This window comes from Theropithecus gelada, chromosome 8, assembly GCF_003255815.1.
Source record: "Theropithecus gelada isolate Dixy chromosome 8, Tgel_1.0, whole genome shotgun sequence".
Lineage (NCBI taxonomy): Eukaryota > Metazoa > Chordata > Mammalia > Primates > Cercopithecidae > Theropithecus > Theropithecus gelada.
This window is the reverse complement of record NC_037676.1, coordinates 143,603,713-143,627,690: the sequence shown is the minus strand read 5'-3', so window position 1 is coordinate 143,627,690 and position 23,978 is coordinate 143,603,713. Positions and strand designations below refer to the sequence as shown.

General features: G+C 60.4%; 1 protein-coding gene across 1 annotated transcript in view; it reads right to left on the bottom strand.

The window, feature by feature from the left end:
* PTP4A3 (protein tyrosine phosphatase type IVA, member 3) overlaps positions 1-13,422 on the bottom strand; it is a 42,646-nt gene extending 29,224 nt beyond the window's left edge. The window contains exon 1 of the mRNA XM_025393808.1: positions 13,334-13,422. The gene's annotated coding sequence lies outside the window, so the exon portion shown is untranslated. The remainder of the gene's footprint in view (positions 1-13,333) is intronic.
* Positions 13,423-23,978: the final 10,556 nt, after the last annotated feature.

The following is a 23,978-nucleotide window of genomic DNA, read 5'->3' as shown; positions in this document are numbered from 1 at the left end:
GGAAGAAGCCGCATCCAGACGGGGGTGCGGCTTGAGCAAGGGCCAGAGGCAGGAGGGCAGGCAGCGGAGAGAGGAGGGCAGGACTTCCCAGGGGTACACCCCAGGGAACTGCTCTCCGGAAAGGGCGGGCTCTGGGTGGCAGCGAGAGAGGAGGGTAGGACTTCCCAGGGGTACACCCCAGGGAACTGCTCTCCGGAAAGGGCGGGCTCTGGGTGGCAGCGAGAGAGGGGGGCAGGACTTCCCAGGGGTACACCCCAGGGAACTGTTCCCCGGCTTCTCAGAAGTGCTTCAGGGCATGGACAGGCCTCCACAATCCCCAGTCCAGGCACGTCACGGAACCAAGTGCAAGGTGAAGAAGTGGAAAGTCCCCAGAATCCCCAGACGGGGCAGGAAAGCAGCCATGGGTGGCTGACAAGTGAAACGGTGACACCTGAGCCCAGATACCTACAGCCACCGCCCAGAGGGGCCACCGAGGGTCACCAAGAATCTGGGATACCCACTGGCATCCTGAGTATCCCCACTGCTGCCCCCACCACTGTCCTTGACCTAAGTCAGATCATAGCCCCCTCTGCTCAAAGCCTCCAATGGCGCCCACATCACTCAGGAAAGCCAAAAGTCCTTATCGCCCTAAAGGCCCCACACGACCTGCTCCCTGCCCTCTGACCTCCTACCACTGCCCCCTCCTCATCTGCTGCAGCCTCACCTGCCTCCCAGCTGTTCCTGCAACTTGCCAAGCACAGTCCTGCCTCCGACCCCTTGCACTGGCTGTGCCGGTGGCCAGGAGCATGCTCTGTCCCCACGTTGTCCGGTGCTGGCCCCTTCTTATCACTCGGATCTCAGGTTCCGCATCCTCCTGTTCCTCCTGCTAGCCACCGAGACCTGTCCTCCGTCCCCCACCCATGGTAGGGGTCATCTGTCCCCCTACTGGCAAACTCGTCCGCCTCTCTCCCCGCACAGGACAAGAGCCCGGCCACAGCCCCAACCTCGGCTCCCTGGTTCTGTGAGCCCCGTACACAGCAGGTGCTGGCTCAGTGGGTGTGTGAACACATTCGACTGTCCTGTGAGTGGGAGGAAGGCAGAGACAAGCATCCCCAGTGAGGGATGAGGATGCTGAGGACGGAGAAAGGAACACCCGCCAGCAGCCATTCCTTCTCACCCAAGCACTCCCAGCAACACAGTGACCAGGGCATCTGTGGATGGACCCAAAGTCACTGTTCGGGTGGTCTTAGGGAAAACTAACTCCGACCTCAGGGACCCGGAGGTTGGAGGGCCTGGAGGAAGGATCGTCTGCTGGGTGTCTAGCCAAAATTGCTTGGGGAGCCCCCAAGGAAGACAGGACATGCCAAGCACCCAGAAAGAACTGGGGGCCACTTCTACATGGGGCCCACAGGACAAGGAGCCAGGCATGCAAGGCCCAAGGGACCTGGGTCCCCACTACCTCGCTGCTCCCTCACCAGGGGGCCAGGGCCCTAAACAGTGCCAGAGAGGTCCTGCTTATTCCTGGGGCAGCCCCTGCAGCCCTGTTCGTGACTTGTCTGTCCCTGTCATGAACTGTGGGCAGCAGACCGGGAGTGTTGACTGACCCATGCCAGGTCCCCAGGATCAGACACAGGGTCAGGCCCAAAGCAGGTGCCGGTTAACGCTGTGGGATGAGGATTTCTGGCAGTTTAAATTACTTCTTGAACACTCCTGGCAATGTAGACAGTCAGTGCCCAATGAGTGCTGCCAGTTGGTGGTACTTCCTGAGTGCCAGGTGCTGCTCCATGCCCTACTTCTGCGCCTGCCCCATGGCTGCCTCCTCCTGGAGGCCCTCAGGGGATCCTTGAGGATGGAGCCCCTGCCTCTGCAGAGATGCTCTGCCTCCAAGCCTCTGCTGACTCGGTATCACCTCCCGAGGACCTGTCCATTCTGTCCATCCAAATCCCACCTCCCTGGAGGCCCATTCACCAGCCCACACTTACTGGGCACCTACTGAATACCATGGCTATACTGTGGGTCCAAGGGAGCTCACGAGGAGAAAGGTTCAGTTCCTGGCATGACAGCAAACTTGGCAGAGCAATCAGGAGCTGGACTCATGGCGGCCAGAGACCCCAGGACCCCAGGACAGGGGGAGAGAGGCCCTCAGCTGCTGGGGGGCCCTGCCCCAGTGGACCCTCCAACCCCATGAGAATCCCCTATCCTTGACCCAGTTTCTACCCGAACCCCTGAAAGGGGGAGAGGCACAGAGGCCCTGAAGATGGCCCACCTTGTCCTGCACCATCCATCAAGTACAGCAGCTCCTCAAATAACACTGTTGCTTTCAACGTGGTTTCGTGATAATGATGATGAGAAAAAAAATCGCTTCCCATTCAGGGCCATTGCGTGGCATGTGCACGAGCTCCCCAGGTCTGTGTGGGTTTTCTCCCCGTCCTCCAGCTCCCCCATACCCCAACGCGGCGCACATCAGGTGAACAGGCGTGTCGCCACGGCCCTGGCTGAGTGGGTGTGGCTGTGCATGTGAGTGTTCCCCGCAAGGGGACGGTGTTCTGAGCAGGGTCGGGTCCCACCTCATGCCCAGAGCTGCTGAGACAGGCTCGGCCACTCATGACCCTGAACTGGAAAGTGGGTTGGAAAAATGAATGAATAAATGAATAAAAATTATTGCAAAATAAAAATTCATCAAATAGACACAGTCAGACGAATGCATGGCAATACAGGAAGCCACCACGTTTGTGACTGTTTGATTTTGAAGTGCGTGGTAGCAGGAGGCACTCCCGACTACGGTCACCGTGCAGACGTGTGTTCCGCTGTCACTCACTGACCCGCGGAAAGCTGGGGAAGCAATTCTCTTCCCTGTTTAATTCACTTTTATTACATTATGTGTAGCTCACATTTACTTCAGTGTTTGGGGTCTTCATTTGAAGCGTGGTGATGTTTTTGTAACCAGAAGTACCTGGCAGGAACTTAACTCTTACCTATATTTATCAACTTATGGTAATACTAGTTTCCTTAAACCAATTTTCACTTACAACTGGCATCACTTTGCTTAAAGTCGGAGCTTCCAAGAACTTATGGATGACGTGACATGAGGACTCACTGTACACTGTACCCAGGAAAAAAGTCTGGGGTGCCCTGTGGCCAGCCTGGGCCCAGCGAGGCCCGGAACTCTCAGACCAGAGCTTCCCCCAACATCCCACAACATTCTCCCTTCTCAGCAGCATCGGCAACACCAGGGAGGGCAGTGCCACTGCGCACACGGTGCCCAGCCTCCTCAGCCCTGCGCGAGGCCACTGCAGCCTTTCCTCTGGGGCTGCGTGCTGGTTGCATGCCCTCTTTCACTTACTGTCTCGTAACGAGTCAGGATGGAGAGGCTGACGGGGCTCATCCTGGGGTTGGCCCGGCTCTGCCTGTCTGACCTGGGAAGGTGGCTAACCCTAAGTCCTATCACTCCCTCCGAATCAGGGGCACCACACCCCAGGGCTGCTGGGAGGCTGGATGGAAGAACAGTGGCCCTGGTGCACACAGGAGGTGCTTGGGACCAGCCAGGGACCCTCCTGAGACATCTATTCCTACTCTGGACCGGCCCGCTGGCCAGGCCCCCAACAGACAAGCCCCAGGGCTGCCTGCAGCACCTGGATCCGCCAAAGCCCAGGTTCTCACGCTCACTTCCTCTTCAGGGGAGGCTGGGGACGCCCGCCAGGCCCAAAACCCCAACACACTCTCAGGGAGGGCTCACCCTAGAAGATCCTGTGTAGACACCTTCTAAAGGGATGGGAAAGGGGAAGCAGAAGCGGGGAGGGGTGGAGGGAAAGTGAGGAAAGAGGGGAGCAGAAGGTATGGGGGAGGGGAAGAGGGGTAGCCAGAGGCGGAAGGGCCATTCCCCAGCCTCCCCATGTGGGCGGGGGCAGGGCTGCCCGCCCCACCCCACCCGACTCCTGAAGGCAGGAGGCCAGGACAGGCGCGAGGCCGCCAAGAACACAGGGCGCAAGGCCCCACAGAGGTCACAGATCCCCCTGTGGCCAGGCAGGCCCTGCTGGCAGTGTCTATGGGAAAGGCCCTGGACCCAGCCTGCTACATTCAGGCCTGTCAGTGGGCACTGGGGTTGCCACAAATGCCAGGGCAGCTGGACCCATCCTGTGGAGTGGAAGCCCAGGCCCCTGAGCCCGCTCCAGGAGGGTCCAGACCTACAGGGTGACCTCGGGGAGCCCTGAGCAGGGCACCAGAGGACGGAAGGAGGTGGTGGAGAGAGGGGTTCTGCAGGGCCACAAGCACCCCGACTGGTCCCATTCATGCCCTCAGCTCCCGCCAGCTGCACCTGCCCACCTCTCCCTTCACCCGCCTCACCCACACCTTGCAGCCTCAGACCCGTCACCCAGGGCGGCCTCCATTGTTCCCAGAGGTTGCACCCTCTGCCGGCACCCCTCTCCCCAACTCCCTTCTCCTGGACACCTCAGCTGCTGCCCAGGTCTCCTCCTCTAGCCCCAACCCAGGGTGGCTTGTGTGATATCAGGAGAGGTGTGGGATCCCGGGAGCTGGAGGAATGGCCCTGACATCACGCAGGCCACCCTGGGCTGAAGCTGGAGTGGCCTTGTCTGTGCCCCGAGACTGTGAACTTCATGGGACTGGGCCCTGCTGTGGCCACAGCGGGGAATGGGTAGGTGACTGTGTGGATGGACAGATGGATGCGCTCGGTGAATGGTTTGGTCCACGCTCCGGCCCACGTGCCCCAGCGCCCCGTTCCACCTGCTGTTCTCTGAGCTCCCTGCCCCCGCATGCTTTCCTGGGACTCCACGGCACAGACCTCTGAGCCGATGGCTGTCCTCACAGGCCCGGGGCCCCTCGGGACGGCCCTTCCGGTGACTTCCTGCCAGGGAGGCTGGGGGAGGGGTAAACAAGGCCTCCAGATGGCTTCCTGTGGCTGGGCAGCCGTGGGAACAGCCCGGCCCAGGGACGCCACCAAAGGAGGGGAGGGTGGGAGCAGGGGCCGGCCAGCAGTATCCATCAGCAGAGCATCTGCTGACATGGACCCGCTGCCCTCTTGGAGCCTCCGACATGGCCGGGGGGGATGTGACACCCTGTTTACAGAGGGGGACACTGAAGCACAGGCAAGTTACCCCAAGGCCAGCCGCGAGACCCCTGAGCCCATCAAACCCAGTGCCCTCCCCTCCACACCAGAGGCTCCTGTCTCTGGCCTCATCTGCAAAGGAGCAGACGAGCTGGCTGGCTGGAGGCCACAACACCACGACGTGCAGGCGTGCAGGTGCCAGCTCGTCTGTCTTCCGTCCCAGCACTGCCACTCCCCAACTGTGTCACCTAGCAGAGTGCCAGCCTCAGACACCAGCTTCCCTCCCTGGGAAACAGGGCAGCCATGGCAGCTGCCACCAGGGGACCCTGAGGTTTAAGGATGTGCCCTGGGTGAGCTCCGGCTGCCGGCCCAGAAGAGGCTCGCAACGGTGCCATTCAGAGTGATGCTGTTCCATCAGGTCCTGGGTGCCCAGGAGGAGCCTGTCCTCACCCGGCTTGCCCCTTCCTGGTGCCTCGTGCACGACTCCCTCTGCACCGTGATGCCATCTCCTCCCAAAAGCCCACCCTGACTAACTGCTTCCCGCCCCACCATGACTTCTAAGTCTTGGGGACACACGCTCCAGGAAGGGAACTGCCATCTCCAAGTCTGTCAATCTCTAGGGAACTGCCGTCTCTAGGTCTATAAGTCCTACTCATCCATGGGATCTCTTTGGGGTCACGACCGCCCCTCTCTGCCTACTGTCATCCCCACAGGGCCAGTGTGGGTCCGGGCAGCCCCCCAGGAGGTATGGGGAGGCGGGTACTACACAGCAGCCAGGATAGGGACGAAGCGGGTGGCAGGACACACAGCCGGGCACCAACCACCCTCCCGTCTGAGCCAGGGTTCTGCCAGTGGGCCAAGAAAGACTCACCCCAGTGCCGAGATGCACATCCTGGCTGTCCACGGCCTCACTTAGGAGAGCCCATCATGGGGGTGGGGGGATGGCTGGTTAATAAGCATCTGGCCAGACCCAGAGACCAGGGTCCAAGGGTGCCATCGGGAGAGGACCCCAGTCAACACCCAGGGAAATTTCAAGTGACACCGCAGAACAGCACCCGAGGCCGGCCTGGTTCTTGTGAAATGAAGCAGAAGCCCAGAGCTACTGCAGCCACGTATTCACCGGGCTGTTTGAATTTTTATAATGAACATGACCAAATGTGTGACTAAAACAATAACCACGTTTGGGCTGGGCACAGAGGCGGGCCGGGCGCAGCGGCAGGCCAGGCGCAGAGGCGGGCCGGGCACAGAGTGGGCCAGGCGCAGTGGCTCACACTATAATCCCGGCACTTTGGGAGGCCGAGGCAGGAGGATCCCTTGAGTCCAGGAGACCAGCCCAGCCAACATGGTGAAATGCCATCTCTACAAAAAATAGCTGGGCATAGTGGTACATGCCTGTGGTCCCAGCTACTCAGGAGGCTAAGTCAGGAGAATCGCTTGTGCCTGGGAGGCAGAGGTTGCAGTGAGCTGAGATCGTGCCATTGCACTCCAGCCTGGACAACAGAGTGAGACTCCATCTCAAAAAAGAGAAAACAATAACTACATGTTTGAAGTGTTGTTCAAATGTCACCTCTCCCCTATGTGAGCTCCTCGTGGGTCCCGTAGTGCTGCCATTGCAGGTCCCCAGCCTGCCCCAAGAACGCAACCTGGCAGGTGGGGAAACTGAGGCACCCGTGGGCAGCCCTCCGCCAGGTCACAGGCCTGGAAGAGAGTAAGAGGCGTGCCACCACGACCCGGTCCATCCATGGCAGTCACCGGCCCAGAAGCAAGCAGCTTGGCTCAGCTGGCTGGGGCTCACCCATCTGCTGTGGGGGCTGGGGTCTCCCCATTCTCCAAACAAAAACTGAGGCCCAGAAAGGGCAGGAGCAGGGAGAGCTGGCAGAGCCAGGGCCAGGCCTTGTAGCTCCCTAGGGCCATGCAGAGGAGACAGGGAGGCCACCGAGGGGAGGGGCAGCCGGGAGCCCCGGGCACCCCCAGGGACCCCCTGAGCTCCACACGGCAATTCCCAGCAGATGGGCCTCTGGGCAGCTGGCCAGAGGGAAGCAAAGCCCGGGAGGAAGGGCCTCTGCGGCTGACCCAGGACGGGGAGATTAAAGGAGAAGATGTTTGCCTTGGCAGGGGCCCCAGGACCAGGCGAGCCAGAGGAGGGGGCCAGCGTTCCAGGCATCAGTAGAAGATGCCAGAGTGGGGGTGGCAGGAGTAAGAGGTACCCGCTCTAGGGGCAGGGGCAGAGTGGATGAGCAGGTAAAGCACACTGTGTGCCGCAGCAGGGGTGGTGATGGGGACCTGAGGCAGGCGGGAAGAAACCCTGGGCGGGGTGGCGGGGAATCCTCTAAGCCCTCCCAAGCCTCTTCCAGGAAGCCTGAGTCACAGGAGGGCCCCAGGGCCAGGAGAGCAGCCGGGAGCACCGGTCCCGTGGGAAGGGGACCGAGATGGGGACAGGGACAGGGCAGGGCCACCCGTCACCTCCTCTAGCTGGGCCAGGCCTGGCTTCGAGGTCTCCGTGGCGGGTGAGGACGAGGCCGTGGGAACAGGCTTCTGCAGCTCTCCGGAGGGACGGGGGGGTAGTAAAGCTAGAGAGACTGGGTCCAGCCCATCCTGCAGAAGGGGAAACTGAGGTCCAAGAGAAGAGCCTCCTGGACAATGACGTCATCAACTGAAGCGTCGCCTGGGCAGCCCAGGCCCGGACACTGGGGAGACCAAGGCAAGCGTCTCCCCAGCCAGGCCCTGAGCACCCTCATCCGGGGGTGTTCAGCTTCCAGAGTCCGGGTCTAGCACATCCACCCTCAGCCACGGACCCGAGACCCTCCAACTCCCAGGGTTAGCGCCTCCCTCCTAATGCCCCATTTCCAGGACCCACCCCAGGGAACTCTGATCCCCCCAGGCCCTGCCCCACCTCACAGCCTTGCTCTAGAACATTCCCTGGCTCTGCCACTCCATGCCCCAGGATGGGAGTCAGGGACTTGAACCCTAGCATGCCACAGTCTAGGGGGTTCCCAGACTCCCATCTGCCCACATCAGTAATGGTGGCTCCTGCAGGGGTAGTGGAATCTCCGGGAGTTGGGGGCTGTGCCTCAAACAGAACCAAGCAATCCGGGGGTGCTTCCCCACCTTAAAACCACTCATCTGGTCCAGCCTCTTATTTGCAAGTGCAGAGCAGAGACTCCAAGGGATGTTATGCCCACCTCTGAGGGTCACCTAGCAGGAGACCTGGGCCCCACTGGCCCACTCCACCTCTCATCCAGCAGACAAACCCTGAGCACTGGCTAGGCCAAGCCCCGGGCAGAGGGCACAGAGGCCCTCTTCTCAGCCATCCCAACACCACTGGACCCTGACCACATCTTCCAGGGCCAAGGGCTCCAGCCTGGGCACCTCCAGGCAGGCCTCAAGCAGACACCTCCCTCCCTGCTCTGCCTGCGCTGACTGTCCAGAGTCCCACGTCCCGGTCTCGGCCCGTCCAGGACTCAGCCACACACAGCCAGGCTCACACATGATAAAGGCAGGAGCCAGGCCGACCCTGGACAGAGAGCGGGCTAGTGGTGCCAAAGCCTCAGAACCAGGGGCAGCAGGAGGAGCAATGCCCAACTCAGGTCTAATTTCTGCAAAACATTTTGTTCAACTCCCTTCCAGCTCCGATGGGCAAGGATAACAGAACCTCACTGAACTATCCAGAAAAATCACTGCCTTTTATAGACAAGAACACTGGTCCCAAAGAGGTCAAAACCAGGCTCCACAGCCACTGAGGCACTCAGGCCCCGAGGCAGGGTTCTCATGCCCAGTACCCGCCCCCCCAACCTGCCTTGTGAGGGTTTGCAGGGGACGTGCACCCCACCTTCACCTTCTGACTCACTGGACTCCCTACTGAGGCCAGTGGGGAGCATGTGCCCAGTGTGGGGCAGCCAGGTGGCAGAGCTGTCATTGTTCTGTACTTGTGGTAGGAGCTGGGCATGGCAGAGGCCCTTCCCAGCAGGACTCCTGTCCTCTCCCACCCAACCCCAACCCAGGACAGGCCTTACAGGAAGATGTCCCAACCCACCCAGGGGGCTCCATCAGGGTCACTGGGACCTCCTTCAGAGAGCCCCCATTGCCTGGAGCCTGTGTGACCTCATGAAGTGACAGAGCCTCAGCCTCTCACTGTATAATGGGCGGACAGCCTGCCCTGTTGTCACAGGGACCTACCAGAATGGGGTCGGCACAGCCCTGCACACCCTGGCAACTACCTTCCCCAAGCCCTGCTTCCCTGCCTGTAACACAGCCCTCACTCCTGCTCCAGGAGCCACTCTGGCCCTGAGGAGGCGGCTGAAGCCACATTCAACACAGATCAACCTGCGTTCATCCCTCTGAGCCCTCTGGGGCCTTCCAGCCTGGCCTTCTCCCTGGCCAGCAAAACAGCAAGGGAGGAGAGGCTGCGGGATCCAAGCCCCCAGCCAGCCCGGCCACCCTCCCAGCACCTGGCTCAAGGGCAGGTCCCAGAGAGTGCGGCCCAGGTTGTTTCGTTCCCTGGATCCTTCGTCCACTGTGCCTGGAACCCCAGCAGGCTCAGTGCACTCAGGGCCCGCACGTCAGCTTGTCTGCTCCGCACACACAGCCCATCAGGTTATGCGTGGTCTCATCCCACGAGAGAAGGGTACACTGAGACTCAGAAAGTGACATAGCCAAGCTGGCGTGGCCAAGTTAGCCTTTCCCGAGGCCACCTCCCCCCACTCTGTAGCCCCCATCCCCACCTCATCCCTTCCAGGCCCAATCATCAGCAGGTGCCCTTTGTCCCCCGTGTGCCTGTGGCACAGCTGCTCCACTTGGTGCCAGCTCCTCGGGGCAGGGCTTGGGACTGTCCTGTTCCCAATGGGCCAGAGCAGGCACACACAGTAGGTGCTCCAGGGTTGGGGGCTCGGTGAGAGAGGAATGCTGGACGGGCTGCCCGGGGCCAGATTCCATGCCACCTGATGACCTGGAGACAGGTCCTTAGGGCCACACCCTTGGTTGGGAGGAAGAGCCTCACCTTTTCTAAACTATCTTTTGTACAACAGCCTTGGCGCAGCTCAAAAGATAAGTGAGGTTCTCAGGATCCTGACCTGAGGCGCCCCAAGGAGGGGAGACACGTGCACCCTCTCTGCCAGGTGAACTACTGGGCCATCGGAACCCACAGCTCTTGCCCCACCCACACTGGCACCGGCTGTGTCCACGTAGCCCTGATCCCACTCGGCTAAAGAGCGCAGCTCTCAGCTGCCGTAGGTGGCTGCCAGGACCCTCCACTCTCTGCTCGGGCTCCTGGGTGGAAGGAAACACCTGTCTGTGTCCCCGTCCCACCTCCGGGAGGCCCTACCCCACCTGACCCCCAGGAAGGCCAGCCTACCCAATTGGCAGGCGTGGGGCACACCCCGGGCTGCCCCCAACCGCACCCACCCCACTCGCAGCACACCGAAATCAGGCAGTGGCGATGCCATCCCGACCACGTACCTGTGCGAAATGCAGTACCTCCTCCTGCGGCCCACAGCCACTCCCACCCAACTCTGAACCTCCACCCGCGGCCCACAGCCACTCCCACCCAACTCTGAACCTCCACCCGCGCCCCCCAGCCATTTCCACCCAACTCTGAACTGTGCAGAGAGGGCGGGGCTCATCGGCCCTCGGACCTTGCCCAGGTTCCTGCCTATGGGTCCTGCGAGCAGGTCCAGGTCAGAAGGAGGGGTGGGAAGTCTTTTTTACCTCACACATGTTCACCCGTGTGACCGAGCCTCACCACTTCCTGCCAGGAAGACCCATCATTGCTCCCATTTTACAGGTGTGGAAACAGAGGGGCAAGAAGTCAAGCATCCAGTAAGACACTGGGAAGCCAGGCCCTCCTGCCTCTAGCCCAGCCTTGGCCTGCTGCACTTGCTAGGAAACGCCACTGAGGGCAGGGAGGGGTGCCAGGGATCAGACGGAGTAGGTGACAGCAAGGGTGGCCAAGGTGGAGGTAGGGAGAAGCGGTGCTCTTGAGGTGAGAAGGTGGTCTGGGACAGTGACCATCTGGTTACAGCCTTTGGTCAGGTTTAGGACCTTCATGGAACAAGGCAAGCCCAAGGTCTTGGGGGGCAAAAAATCACTGCTGTCTGTCAGCCCCAGGCCCAGAAGCTCGCCGCTCAGCCCCTCTGGCCAAATGCCACCTGGGCACCAACCTGGTACCCTTTCCACTCAACTCTCCCTTTCGCCAGGACCTGCCAACCAGGGAGAGGCCTCCCCAAGCTGTATCACCGCCATCTGGATGTAACTCCCTAAGGAGGTCACGTGCATAGGCACTGGGCACCAGCGGACACTCTGCCCACCCTGGCGGTGAGTGCGAGGGCTCACACCAGCTTATGTGCCCCTCTCAGGCTGTGTGCACCTCTGCCCGAGTCCTCAGCCAGTAAAGTCACGTCTGTGTAGCTTGGGCGTAGTTACACCACAGAAATTGGCCAGTGCCAATTCAGGATTTAGTTAAGCATTCGTTAAGCGTGCCCTCATGTCATTTTTGAGCCCAGCCACCCATGGTGACTCCAAGACCTCCTCACCATCCAAACTGCCCACTTGTCTGAGAAAGAAGCCCACCCACCCGGCCTTCCTCCTGTCTCCCACGTCTAGTGCCTGACTGCATCAGCCAGCTACCCTTACCATGTCCTGGGCTGGTACTGAGGACAGAGAGAGGACCAACTGAGGCCCCCAGCCTTACTCAGGGCAGGCTTCCGGGAGGAGGGCAAAGGCAGAGAGGAGCAGGTAGCTGAGGAAACGACCTGGAGGCTGCGTCTCATCCCCGCCTGCATTTTCTCTCTCCTGCTGACTGCCTGTGGGGGCCTGTCCACAACCTGCCCCGCTCAGCCAGCCAGCCATGCCCCAGCTCCAGGTCCAGCACTGGGCCTGGCACAGAGTAAGTGCTTGGCGAACATGTTGGGGGTGTTGAGGGATGACCAGTTCCCTAGCGGGGCTATTTGGAAACAGTCCAGGAATTCCTACACAGGGCAGCTTCTCCTCCTTAGTAACCACAGTGAGGGGGGCCAGCGTGGTGATTGGGAGACCCCCAGTGGCTAATTCCACTCAGGTGACAGGCTCGGAGCCACCCATTGACAGCAGCTCCAACGCCCCCTTCACAGATGGGAACACCAAGGATCTGCTTAGCCCTACAGGCTAGGGGTTGCACCAACTCCACCTTTCTGGGCCTGCATCTCCTCATCTGAGAAATGGGGTTAATGAACTTCTTGGGAGGATTGCAGGAACTCTGGGAAGCACTGCTCTGCACAGGGCTGCCAGGGGGCTTCTGTCTGTGTAAGGCCACAGGCACCCTGTGTTCAGTGACCTCCTCTGGTCTGCAGCCGAGGACACTGCTCCAGCCTGGGAACAGGGCCCCCAGGGTCCGCAGACTAGGTGGACGCCCAGCACTCACCATCATGAGCAGGGCACACCCCAGAGCCCGCAGGCAGAGAGAGGAGGTGCAGCACGTGCCTTTCTGCCTTGGCTGAGGGTGCCTGGGCACACACTGTGACCAGCTAGCCTGGACCCCACGCTGCCCTTGGAGCCGCTATGAGAGAGGGCCAGGGAAGCCTCCCTCATAAAGGGCTTCCCTTTGGGAAGCGACAGGCCAGGGTGAAACTGCTCTGCCCACTTGGAGCTAAGCATGCCACCACCCCACCCCGGCGGCCACCAGCTGCCCAGGGGCGTATCAGGCGTCACCCGTTTAATTCTGAGGCACGTGGATCAAGGCTGCTGACCTGATTCTACCGGGGTGCTGCTTGAAGGGCTGAGGCGCCGCCCGAGTCCCAACACTGGTATGGTCTGAGCCGGACTCCACCCGGCCTGAGACCTGACGCTCGGCTTCCCTCCATTGACATCCACGACCCGCCCTGGAGGCACGGAAGGCTGTGGGGTTCCAGCCCTCCGAACTGTGCAGCTGAGGAAACTGAGCGCTTAACGGGGGTAGAGGCAGATCCTGAGCGGGACCCTGGCCAGGATGAACTCAGGGTAGGAGGTCTCCCGCGCACCCAGAAACGGGAGCGGGTCACCCCTTCCAGCCAGGGGTGTCCTGTGGCTCGCCTGGGGAAACAGCAGCCTCCCGGGGCTCGGCCCCGGCACGTGGTAGCCTCCAGGCCCACGTTCCCGCCGGAGCGGACGCCAGGCGAAGGGTCCCGGGACGCGCCGGCAGGGGGAAGGCGGCGGCCCTCCCGGCTGCGCGGCCCCGAGCCGTGCCCGGAGCGGGCGGCGAGCTCGCGCGCGGACGGCCCCCCACGCGCCTGCACAAAGCGCCGCGCGCCCCCGCCCCGAGCGGGCGCGGAGGAGACTGACCTGGCGGTCCGGGCGGCGCCGGCACGACGGGCGGAGGGCTCGGGACGCGCGCGCCCTCGTGCACAGGCGCGGCCGCGGCGCCGCCAGCTTGGGGCGCGCGCCGGACCCACCGGGTCACGTGGGGGCACGGCCCAATGGGAGCGTTCCCCACGCCGCGGCCGCGCGCTCGCCTCCCCCGAGGCCGCCCGTGGGCTGGGAGGAGGTGGCTGTGACCGCGCGGGCGGCCTCGGGCGCTGACCTTGGCTCGTGTACCTTGGCTCCTGTACCTGGCGGGCGCCTAGGCCAGGTCGGCCTGGGGCGGGTGGGCGTCGGAGGGGCAGTTTTGAAGCCCGAGTGAGGAGGCAGAGGGCGGGATGTGGACGAGGCCATGGAGTTGACGAAACTTCTGGAGTTCTCAGTTTCCCCCTAAGTCGACTGGGGCTGGGTCCCCTGCCGCCAGGCGGGCTGACTGAGGGGATGGGCTGGGGCGACAAGACAGCAGCCACCCGGCCCAGGTACTTGCGGTCAGACCGGCTTCGAGGCCCCCGGACCCCCGTGTTATCAGGACGGGTAGGGCGCCCACGGGACACGTGGTGCTCAGAAGAGCGGGAAGGCCTGTGGACGGGGCCTGCCTGAGCTGCACCACCCCGTGCCTCCAGGCTGCAAGGCCAGCCCAGGTGAGGGCGGCATCTCAGCCTCCAGCCCTTGGGGACCTTGAGGACATCCTCTTCTAGGTCAACCCTTCCTAGGGAAGCTTGTGGTTCCGGTTACTGGAAAAACCAGTGCTGGTTCATGCAGGAGGCCCCAGGACAGGGGGAAACAGAGGCAAGCTGGGGTCTCCCAGGGGGCCTTACCCACCCGGCCCTTTTCCATGCCAATCCCTGGGCCCTTGGCCCAGTCAGATGTTCAACTGCTCCAGTCCTGCCTCCACTTCCCCGAAAGATGCTCTTCCACCCATCCACCCTCAGCAGCCAGAGGAACCCCGGGAAGATGGGAGTGAGAGCCGCCTTCCTCTGCAAAAGCCTCCAGGCACCGCCCCACTGGTGAAGGCCAGAGACCCTAAACTGTCCCAAGACCACCTGACTGGGCTGCCTCCCCGCCACCTGGCTGCCACCTCTCTCAGCGCCAAGCTCTTCCTCCAACCCAAAGTTTGCTTCCCAGCTAAGGGCATTTGCACCTGCTGCTCCTTTTGCCTGGAAGTTCACCCCAGACTATTCCAGGGCTTCTGTCTTTCCCATTGCGTGGTCCCCATCAGCTGCCACCACCTCTGAGAGCTCAGCCTCCACTGGCCCTCCTGTCTCTCAGCCCACTACACTCTCTACTCTGCCAGAAAGTCCCCCAGTCAGTGACAACACAGGTCACGGTCCACACCTCATCGGGCTTGTCCCCGTGCCCAGCATCTGGCACAGAGCTGGTGCGTGCAAATCCTGGGCAGGTGGGCGAGCTGATGGTGTCCAGAGGCCCCTGGTCCTTAAGGGTAGGGGTGGGGATGTCTCAGAGGACATAACCTTGCAGACCCGGGTTCAAATCTGGGCTTATCAGCTCATTTAGTCCTCACACAGCCCATACTGGGAGGGCTAGTATTCTCCCTCTTTTGCTGATGAGGCACAGAGAATGTCAGCAACTCCCAAAGATTGCCCAGCAAGTTGGGAGTAAAGCTGGTACAAGTCCCATGTTTAACTGCTAAATAGGGTGTCCTGTACTTGGTGTGTTCAAAAAGAGATCCACACATGGGAAGGTCAAGGCAACATCCCTGGTGCTCCAGCTTTGAGGTCCTAGGAAAAAGGGAACCTCCCGTTAAATGCTTCTATTGCCGGGAAGTTCGGCACCTGTAAAAGCAGCCCCTTCCCATTTCATTGTGGCTGCATTTTAATTCTTATGTTTTAAATGTTTAGCTTCAGGCCAGGCACAGTGACTCACACTATAATCCCTGCACTTTGGGAGGCTGAGGCGGGAGGATCACTTGAGCCCAGGAATTCAAGACCAGTCTAGGTAACACAGTGGGACCCTATCTCTACAAAAAATAAAAAATGATCCAGACATGGTGTCATGCTCCTATAGTCCCAGCTGCTCGGGAGGCTAAGGGGGGAGGATCACCTGAGCCTAAGAGGTCAAGGCTAGAGTCAGCCCTGATTACACCACCGCACCCCAGCCTAAGTGAAAGAGCAAGAGCCTGTCTCAGAAAAAAGCATGAATAAATAAATGTTTGGCTTCATCTAGCCTGAGCAGCACCAACTCCCCCTGCCCGTTTCATGCTATTTTCCTCCTCTCCTGCCCAAAATCCCAGAGAGGTTCTATCCCAGCCACCCAAATTTGCTGGGGTGAGTGGGCTCCCAAGAGGCTGGAGTCTCCTTCCTCCCCACACTCTTGTCATCCTGCAGGGAGTTGGGAGCAAAGGAGGAGACTCCTCCTTGCCGGATTCTTTTCGGTTCTCAGACATTCACCGAGTGCTGACCACACGCCAGGGACTTACACCCACCCACCAAGTCCACACTGAGCCCTGCAGAGGAATCCCTGACACCCCCGTTTTGCAGATTAGGAAGCAGAAGCTAAGTGAAAACAGAGTCAAGATTCAAACCCAGTCCTGGTGAAGCCAGAGCCGTCCAACTGCTGTGAGTGGAAGGGCCGGGCATGAAGAGGCTTGGGGAGAATCCTGGGATTTCATAGCCGGAAGAGAGCTCAAAGTGATCGTGTTTGACAGAGGAGAAAATGGGGCCTCAGAGATGATGGCTGAGCCTTGAAAAGGTGGGGTTAGAAACCAGGCCCAGTCTTCTGAATTCCAGACTCCAGAATCTCCCCCAGGATTGAGGTATGTTCCACAGAAAGAATCCCAGCTCCACCTACCCCCGTCACTGGACTTGCCCTGCCCTGGAGGCATGGCCAGGAGGAGGCCCCCAGCAGGCAGGGGATTGCTGGAGGGGGCGCCGACCGTGCAGGACGGTCTAGACGGTGGTGAGGCCCTCTGGGTCTGGCAGGATTAGCAGATTAGCTCCAAGGAGGACAAAGACGAGGTCAGCGCTAAGTGGATTTCTGGAAAGCCTCCTCCAGCCCAGCAGGGCCCTACAGGAGGGGCCCAGGCTAGGGGACCTAGATCTAGCCACGGAGGGCATGGGTGGGCTAATGGCACCAGCAGCAGCTCTTGAGCCCCCATCACTGCGCTGCACACTTTCACCTCTCCTGGCCTCAGTTTCCCCATCTATAAATGTCATGGTAACAGCTCCAACCTCACAGGGCTCTTGGGAAGACCCCACAAGATGGTGCCTGTCAAGTGCTGCGTTGCTTCTGCCTGCGCAGAGCAGGTGCTCAGTAGATGTCTTTATGACTGTCTTTTGAATCCTCCTCCAGCCCTGAGGGTCAAACAAGATTAAAAAGAGCTTGTTGTTTAGTGGTAAGTTAGGTAAACAGAAGCGGGGTGCAGGAGTATACATCTAAGAAGAGAGTAAGTGTGGGGAACAATGCTCTCTGGGCCACCTCACATCCCCCCTGTGCCCTGATTTCAGTGGCAGTGGCCCATTCTGAGCGAGCTTGGACCCTCCTCCTCAGTGCCTGCCTTCCTTGTGTACCAAGCCCCGAAGGGCAGAGGAGGGCCAGCCCTCCGCAGTGTGGCCGGGCTCTGGCAGATACGCCTACCTCCCATCTGCAGAAGGACCTTCCTCAGGTGTCGGGCACACTTCCCAGGAGGTCCTGAAACCAGCTGAGGCCTCGATTACACACCTGTGTTGGCTCCCTCACCTGGTCATCACAAATAAACCACCTGTGCCCATGTCCCCATCTCAGGCTCTGCTATCGAGGGAACCAGCGTAAGCAGCCATGCCCCTGATGCGAAGAGGAAGTAGGGCTTGAGGGAGGCCAGGACTCAGGGGGTTGGCATGCAGGAGCTGCGAAGGTCATTTTCATGTCCCTCCTTCCCCGAGTTTCATTAATGCAACCATGCTACTATGATGATGCAATTTTTGTTTGTGTATTAGTGGTGCCTATGAAACCTGCTCTCTTTGTGCATCTGTGGTCAGAGTTCTGAGTGACTGGGCTAGGCGGTTCTGTCGGGGGTCTCATGAGATGCAGTCAGATGGCCAGGGTTCCAGACGTGCAAGGGCCTGACTACGGCTGGGGGATCCCCTTTGGAGCCCTCTCACCGTCCCAGCTGGCCAGGCCACGCAGGTTATTAGCTGCTGCTTCAGAGTCTTCCTCAAGATGCCCCTCTGTAGGGATGCTTGGGTGTCCTCCCAGCACTGGGGCTGGCCTCCCCCATATGGAGTGACCCAGGAGAGCAAGACACGTGTGATCTGGCCTCATAAGCCATCCAGCACCACCTCACTGTGTTCTGTGGGGCACCCAGGCCTGCCCTGACTTGGCATGGGCAGGGTGGGGCGACTTCCTGAGCCTGCAGCCGGTGCCGCCTGCAAGGATGAGGGAAGACCACTGCCGGCTGAGCTCCGGCCCCTTGGGGGCTGGGGTGGGCGTAGGGCAGTGTCTGACCTGGACTTCTGAGACCACCAATGAGGTAGGGTGTGGGAGCTTAGTGGGACACTGAGCTGGGACCACTGCACTGGTGGGGCTCCCCTAAGCCTGTATGCTCTAGCTGTGTGGCCCATTGACAGCTGAAAGGGCTCCTGGCTCCCACGGCTCCTGTGTTTGGCAAACTTTCATTGAGGACCTGTGCCAGGCCGCACTGGGACCTGCAGTGGGAGTCCCCTTAGACAGTGCCCCAGCTACCATACTGGGGGCACCCAGGAGGCACGTCCCAGGCACCGCATCTGAGCAGGGACCTGCCGGCCAAGCGTTCTTCCTGGAGGAAAGGGGCTGGTGCTCAGCAGGCAGGAGGGGCGCCTTGGTGGAGGGAGGATGGGGGAGTCAGCAGGGACCCTGTGGCCTGGTGCCAGGGTCCCAGGCAAGAGCTGGGGTGTCTCCTGGGGATGACGGGGCCTCCCTGGGGGTGACTGTGGCCAGGTGTCCCACCATACACAGCCCTGCTGGCCTCAGCCCCATCTGGCACCTGCCATTGCACTTGTGACCCCCAGCTCCCGGAGGACCACCGTCCATAGATGCTCCCGCCAGTGAGGAGGCCGGGACACCCACGCTGCAGCGTTGAGGATGCCCGGGAGGGTCGGGGCGGGCGGGCCTGCGGGGAGTGGGCCTCAGGCACGCCACACGGGCGCCCCCTCGTGGGGCCTGTGGTTAGGGCTGCTGCACTGGGTGCGAGCTGGGCGCAGGTCACGGGCGCTGCCCTCAGCCAGGTGGAATGCTCTGCTGTTGCTGTAGGGCGATGTTGAACATTTTTGAATGAGAGGCCTGCATTTCCATTTGGCCCTGGGTCCCTAAAATTGCGTGTCAGGTCCTGCCTGCAGCCCCACCTGGCCTCCTTATCTGCTGGGATTTAGGGGAGACGCCAGCAAAAAGCGTGCACATGCCAGCCCTGCAGCACCCCATTCAGGGCGAGAGGCAGAGCTGCAGCCGGGGTCTGCTCCTCACCCCACAGTCCCGGTGAAGGAGGATGCGATCTGCAAGCGCAGATCCCCCTGCTCAGTCCTTTGAGGCTGAGCATGTTCACAGTCTGACTGACGCTCCCGCACACACGGCACGGCCGAAGGGAGACCTCTCATGTGTCTGATGTGCCCCCATCCTGTGGCCCATCAAGGTGGGGTCCAGCTCCGTCCTCTCTGCCCTGCAGGGTCCAGCAGAGCTGGCCTGGAACTGCTGGTGGGGAGAGTAGCAGGGCTTTGGGATACCGCAGCTGGGTGTGGCCCCAAGGGTGGTGGAGGGCTCGGGGACTCTCGGAGCAGGCCTGGCAGCTGGTGGGTGTCAGGGGGCTGGCCCAGCCACCACCCCCTACTTCCATCCATGGAGACTATGGCCCTGGGAGAGGCCTCCTCAGCACCCAGGGCTCCCGGGGGTCAGGACCCTCCCCCAGAGATCAGCCTGGGTGGGCCTGTCTTTTCACCCCCACCAAGGTAGGGAGAGCCCGCTCCATGAGTTGCCCCCACCAGGTCCTGAGACCCAGAGCAGAAGCCCTCCCCAGATATAGCCCAGACCCCTGGCAAGTGGGGAGGGACAGGCTGGTCTGCAGGAAGACCCCCAGCTGGGCCTCAGCAAGCCCACCCCTCAGTGTGACTTAGGAAAATCTGTGTCTTCAGAGGGGCAGACCTCACGGGAGGTCTCCAGGGAGAGTAGGGAGTGGACTTCCGCCGGGGTCTGCCCAACTTACCCACCCACCCAGGTTCAGAACGCCCCTCTCCCCTGCACCCCTGGCCCACCAGGGGCCCCAGGAGTGGGGTTCCTGCCTCCTGTCCTAAAGCCCTCTCGTGTACCTCTGGGCAAGCGTATTGACAGAGGGCTTTCATCCCACCTCATTTTCTGGGAACCTCTTAGACCCTGGAGGGGCCCGGAGGGCTCAGAGACCACTGTCAAACCAGGAAAACAACACTGTTTCTGGCACTGAAGTTCCCAACCCTCAATCCAAGAACAATTTGGAGAATTTGTGATAAGGCTGTTTCTCCTGTTCTTTCCAGATTCAATGAATGTCCCTGAGCTGAGGAGAAGAGAGGAGAGATGAGGAAGGCAGAGAGGGGACAGGGGGAGGAAAGCAAGGAACAGAAGGAAGAAGGGGAGGACGGGGAAGGGAAAGAGAGGGAGGGAGGGAGAAAGGAGGGAGGTGGTGACGGGGAACATAAGAAGGGGAGGAGGCAGAAGATGTTCGGGGAAGGGATGAGAGATGGGCCTGGTGCCTGGGCCCCGTGCCTCCCACTCCTCAGCAGATGAGGCCTGTTGGGGAGGCTGAGGAAGGGAGATTGGTGTCCCCACAGGGAGCAGAGCAGGGCTGAATCTAGAGATGCAACAATGCAAAGGATCCAAATGTCCCCACCAGGCCCAGAAGAGGGCGGGGGCAGCTGGCTCCAGTGGGAGCCAGCTCCGGTGGGCTGTGCAGTGCCCAGCAGCAAGGAACGTGGGGCCAGGGCCTCCAGGCCTGATGTGTGCTGAGGCTGCATGCCGAGCCCCCCATGGGGAGCCCGGTGGGAAACAGAGGGCAGCCACAGAACAAGTGACCCTCCCTGGAGGTCGTGGGCCCAAAACACTGGATGCTGCCCAAGACACGGCAGGTCCAGGCTGAGGAACCCTGAGGTCCCGACCCTCTCACCATGGGACAGGGCCTGCAGGAGGCAGCCTCCAGGCCCCTTGAACCTGACAACACCTTGTCCTCCTGGTGTGTGGGTCTGTCTTCCATGGCGGTTGCCATCTCCCTCGTCCCCACCAGTGGGCACTCAGGGACAGGAGTTGAGTGAGGCTGCATATGCGATGCGGGGAACACAGGCACTGGTGGGAGCAGCACGGCTTGCTGGAGTCCCAGCTTCCTGGCGGCTCTGGAGTCAAGGAAGGCTGTGGGTCTCATACCATGTCCTCAGAGCTGCTGACTGCCCTCCACAGGGGCCTTTTTCCCAGGAAAAATCTCTCATTCCTGGGAAGCTACCACTGCCAAAAATATGGCCTGACAGGTACCCATCTGACGGGTGCTCCTCAAGCAGCCATCCGCGGACACATGCTGAACCTGTACGATGCTCTAAACGGGGGGTGCACACTGCAGCCCTCTCAGCATGGGGGCCATGCACCACCAGTTACCAGGAGAGTCCCCGTGGACATCGGATTACAGCCTGCTGGGCTGGGCTGGGGAAGTGGCCGCCTTCAGCGGGGCACATGCCTCTCCAATCATCCCAGTCCCCCTCTGCAATGACAGGGCCCCAGGGAGCTGCGGAGAAGGGGATTTCTTCTTGCAAACAAAACCCCACAGGGAACCCCAAGTTCTAGCTCTAGTTTATTCCTCTATCCAGCAAGCATCAGTCAAACACCTCCTGCCTGCCAGGCCTGTGCCAGGACAAGGCGACACCAGACCCTGTCCTCCGGCTACATCAGGGAGGAATTGGCGAACAAGGGAAGGAACAACAGGAAGGTAGCAGTGGAGAGGCCAGGCGCGTGCGGTGGCAGTGGTAGTCCTCTGTCCTGCAAATCATCCAAAACCAAACAGCAAGGAAATGCAGGCGGGGAAGCAAACCCAGGAGCCCCCGATGCCCACGCTCTTAGCCACCCATCCACCTGGGTGCGGAAGATGCTCTCGGGGTTCACACTGAGAGAGAGGCTGGAGCTGGGCGATGACCCAAGTGAGTTCAGAACAGGCTGTGGGGCGGGGGCACTCCCACATCTCTATCAGGGCTTAGAGAACAGTCAAAAGTGGATTCCAGTCTCGGCGAGGCAGTGAGTATCCCCCCCTTGGAAGGTAACCGAACCTCTCTGGGGACTCTTGGGATGGTAGATGGGAGAGAAGATTTCTCCCCAGAGGGGAGACCAGCCTGCTGTCCCGGGCTCGGCAGCAGCTGAAACTCCTTTTGGGGAATTTTCTTTGGAGCTGATTTATGAGGCACAGGAAGAGCCCAGCGTGGTGCAGCCCCATACCGCCTGTGTCCAAACACAGCCTGTTGCTGTGGGCACCCTCACCCCCTGCTCCTGGCCCAGGGTGGGGCGACTTGCCAGGGCACACAGAGGCCCCTACCAGGAGCCGGCCTGATCCCTGACCTCTGACCCTGGAAGCATTTGGGCAGTGCTGGCTGAGGAAGCAAAACCACCAGTGTGGCGTCCATCACACTTTCTACGTGTTTTAGCAGCCGGGTTTTTGTTTGTTTGTTTAAGAGACAGGGTCTCGCTCTGTTGCCCATGCTGGAGTGCAGTGGTGCAATCATGGCCCACTGCAGCCTTGAACAACTGGGCTCAAACGCTCCTCCTGCCTCAGCCTCCAGAGTTGCTAGGACTGTGGCATGTGCCTCCACGGCTGGCTAAGCAGCAGATTTCTTCTTGCAAACAAAACCTCATAAGGAGAAACTCCAAGTTAGAGAACTAGCTTATTCCTATACTAGCAAGCATCAGCCAAACACCTCCTGCATGTCAGGCCTGCACAGGACAGGGTGATACCAGGCCCCGTCCTCCGGACACATCAGGGAGGGGTCAGTGAACAAGCTAAGGAACGACAGGAAGATGCTGTGAGCGTGGCCAGGCGCGTGCAGGGGCAGCGGCTGGTTCCCCTCCCTGCAGAACGCACCACCTAAGATAGAGGCTGCTCGTAACTGGAGATCAGCAACATCCCCTGTTCACAGAGAGGGAAACAGAGGCACGGAGGGAGCACGTGAATGCAGAGAGGGATCAGCTGAGGAAGGAATTCAATGGGATGAGGCGTAGGTATCTGCCCAAAAGAATTAAAAGCCAGGACTCAAACAAGAACTTGTGGGTGAACATACGTAGCAGTGCTGTTCACAATGGCCAAAGCCGGGAAACACTCAAATGTCCGTCAACCATGACTAGATGAACAGACAAAGAAAAGCTGGTGAATCTCTGCAGTGGAATGGCAGGTGGCCGTGAAAAGGAAGGGCACTCTGACCCAGGCTGCGGTGTGGACGATTCTTGAGAAAATGAGGCTGAGGGAAAGAAGCCAGACACGATAGACTGTATATTGCATAATTCCATGTACACAAAATACCCAGAGTAGGCACATCATAGAGATGAGCACAGGTTGGTGGTTGCCAGGGCTGGGCGGGAAGAATGGGGGTTCCTATTTCGGGCGATGGAAATGTTTTGGAAGCAGAGACGATGGGGCTCCACCCTGTGAATGTACTAAACGAAGCCGGGGTGCACACTTTAACATGGTGACTTTTATGTTATGTGCATTTTTTCCCAAATAAGAACAGGACGCCGCTGTGAAGGGCAGAGATCGCTCATGGGGACTGGATGGCCAGGAAGCCACTGCTGTGTGCCAGGCCCCTTCCAGGCTTGGGGTCATGCCCCCTCATGTTAGGCATGGCCACCAGTGTGAGTAGAAGAGATGAATGTGATGGGCACTTCAGGGACAAAGCTTTTAGGAACTGGTGCCTGGTTCTTCCATTCTCCCCCACCACAGGGGACCTGAGGCCTTGTGTTGAGACAGCACCAGCTGCAGGCAGTGATGGAGCCTCTGTCATTCGGGTCCACAGGCCACCAAGGAGGAAAAGCCCCATCCCCTACCGCACTGACCAGCAATTTGTGGTGTGAGTGACACCCACACCTCCATCAATAAGGCCACGGAAGAATCAGGGGTGTGTGTGGCTGCAGCAAACCCAGATGGTCCTGGCCACTCACCTGCCCTGAGGGGCCAACATTTGAGCTCAGCCCTCAATGAGGTGAGCAGTGACCAGCCTAAAGGAAGAGCGCTCCTGGCCGAGGGAGGAGCAGTGCCAAGGCCCCACAGCAGATGTGTGCCTGGTGTGTTCAAGGACAGTCAGTGGCTGGCAGAGCTCGCAGTGGGAGGCATAGGCTGTGGGGCCCTGGCGGCCCAGGTGAAGCACTATGCTCCCTCATCAAGGGATGGGAGGCCCTGGCGGTTTTCAGCAGGGAGGGATGCAATCAGATGTGGGCTCTAGGAGGATGCTCTGGGCCATGTGGACACTGGGTACTTTGAGAAGCAAGTGGCAGGATCCCAGGCTTCCCAGTGAGGAAATTCAGGAACTCACATAATGGGAAGTGCAGAGGGACTGTGGGCTCCAGGACATGGTGACCACACCCAGCTGTGCGTCTCTAAGATTTTCCCCACCCTCATTCTCAGGCAGGCTTCCCTCATGCTCACAAAAAGGCTGCCTGTCTATCCGGGGACAGGAGA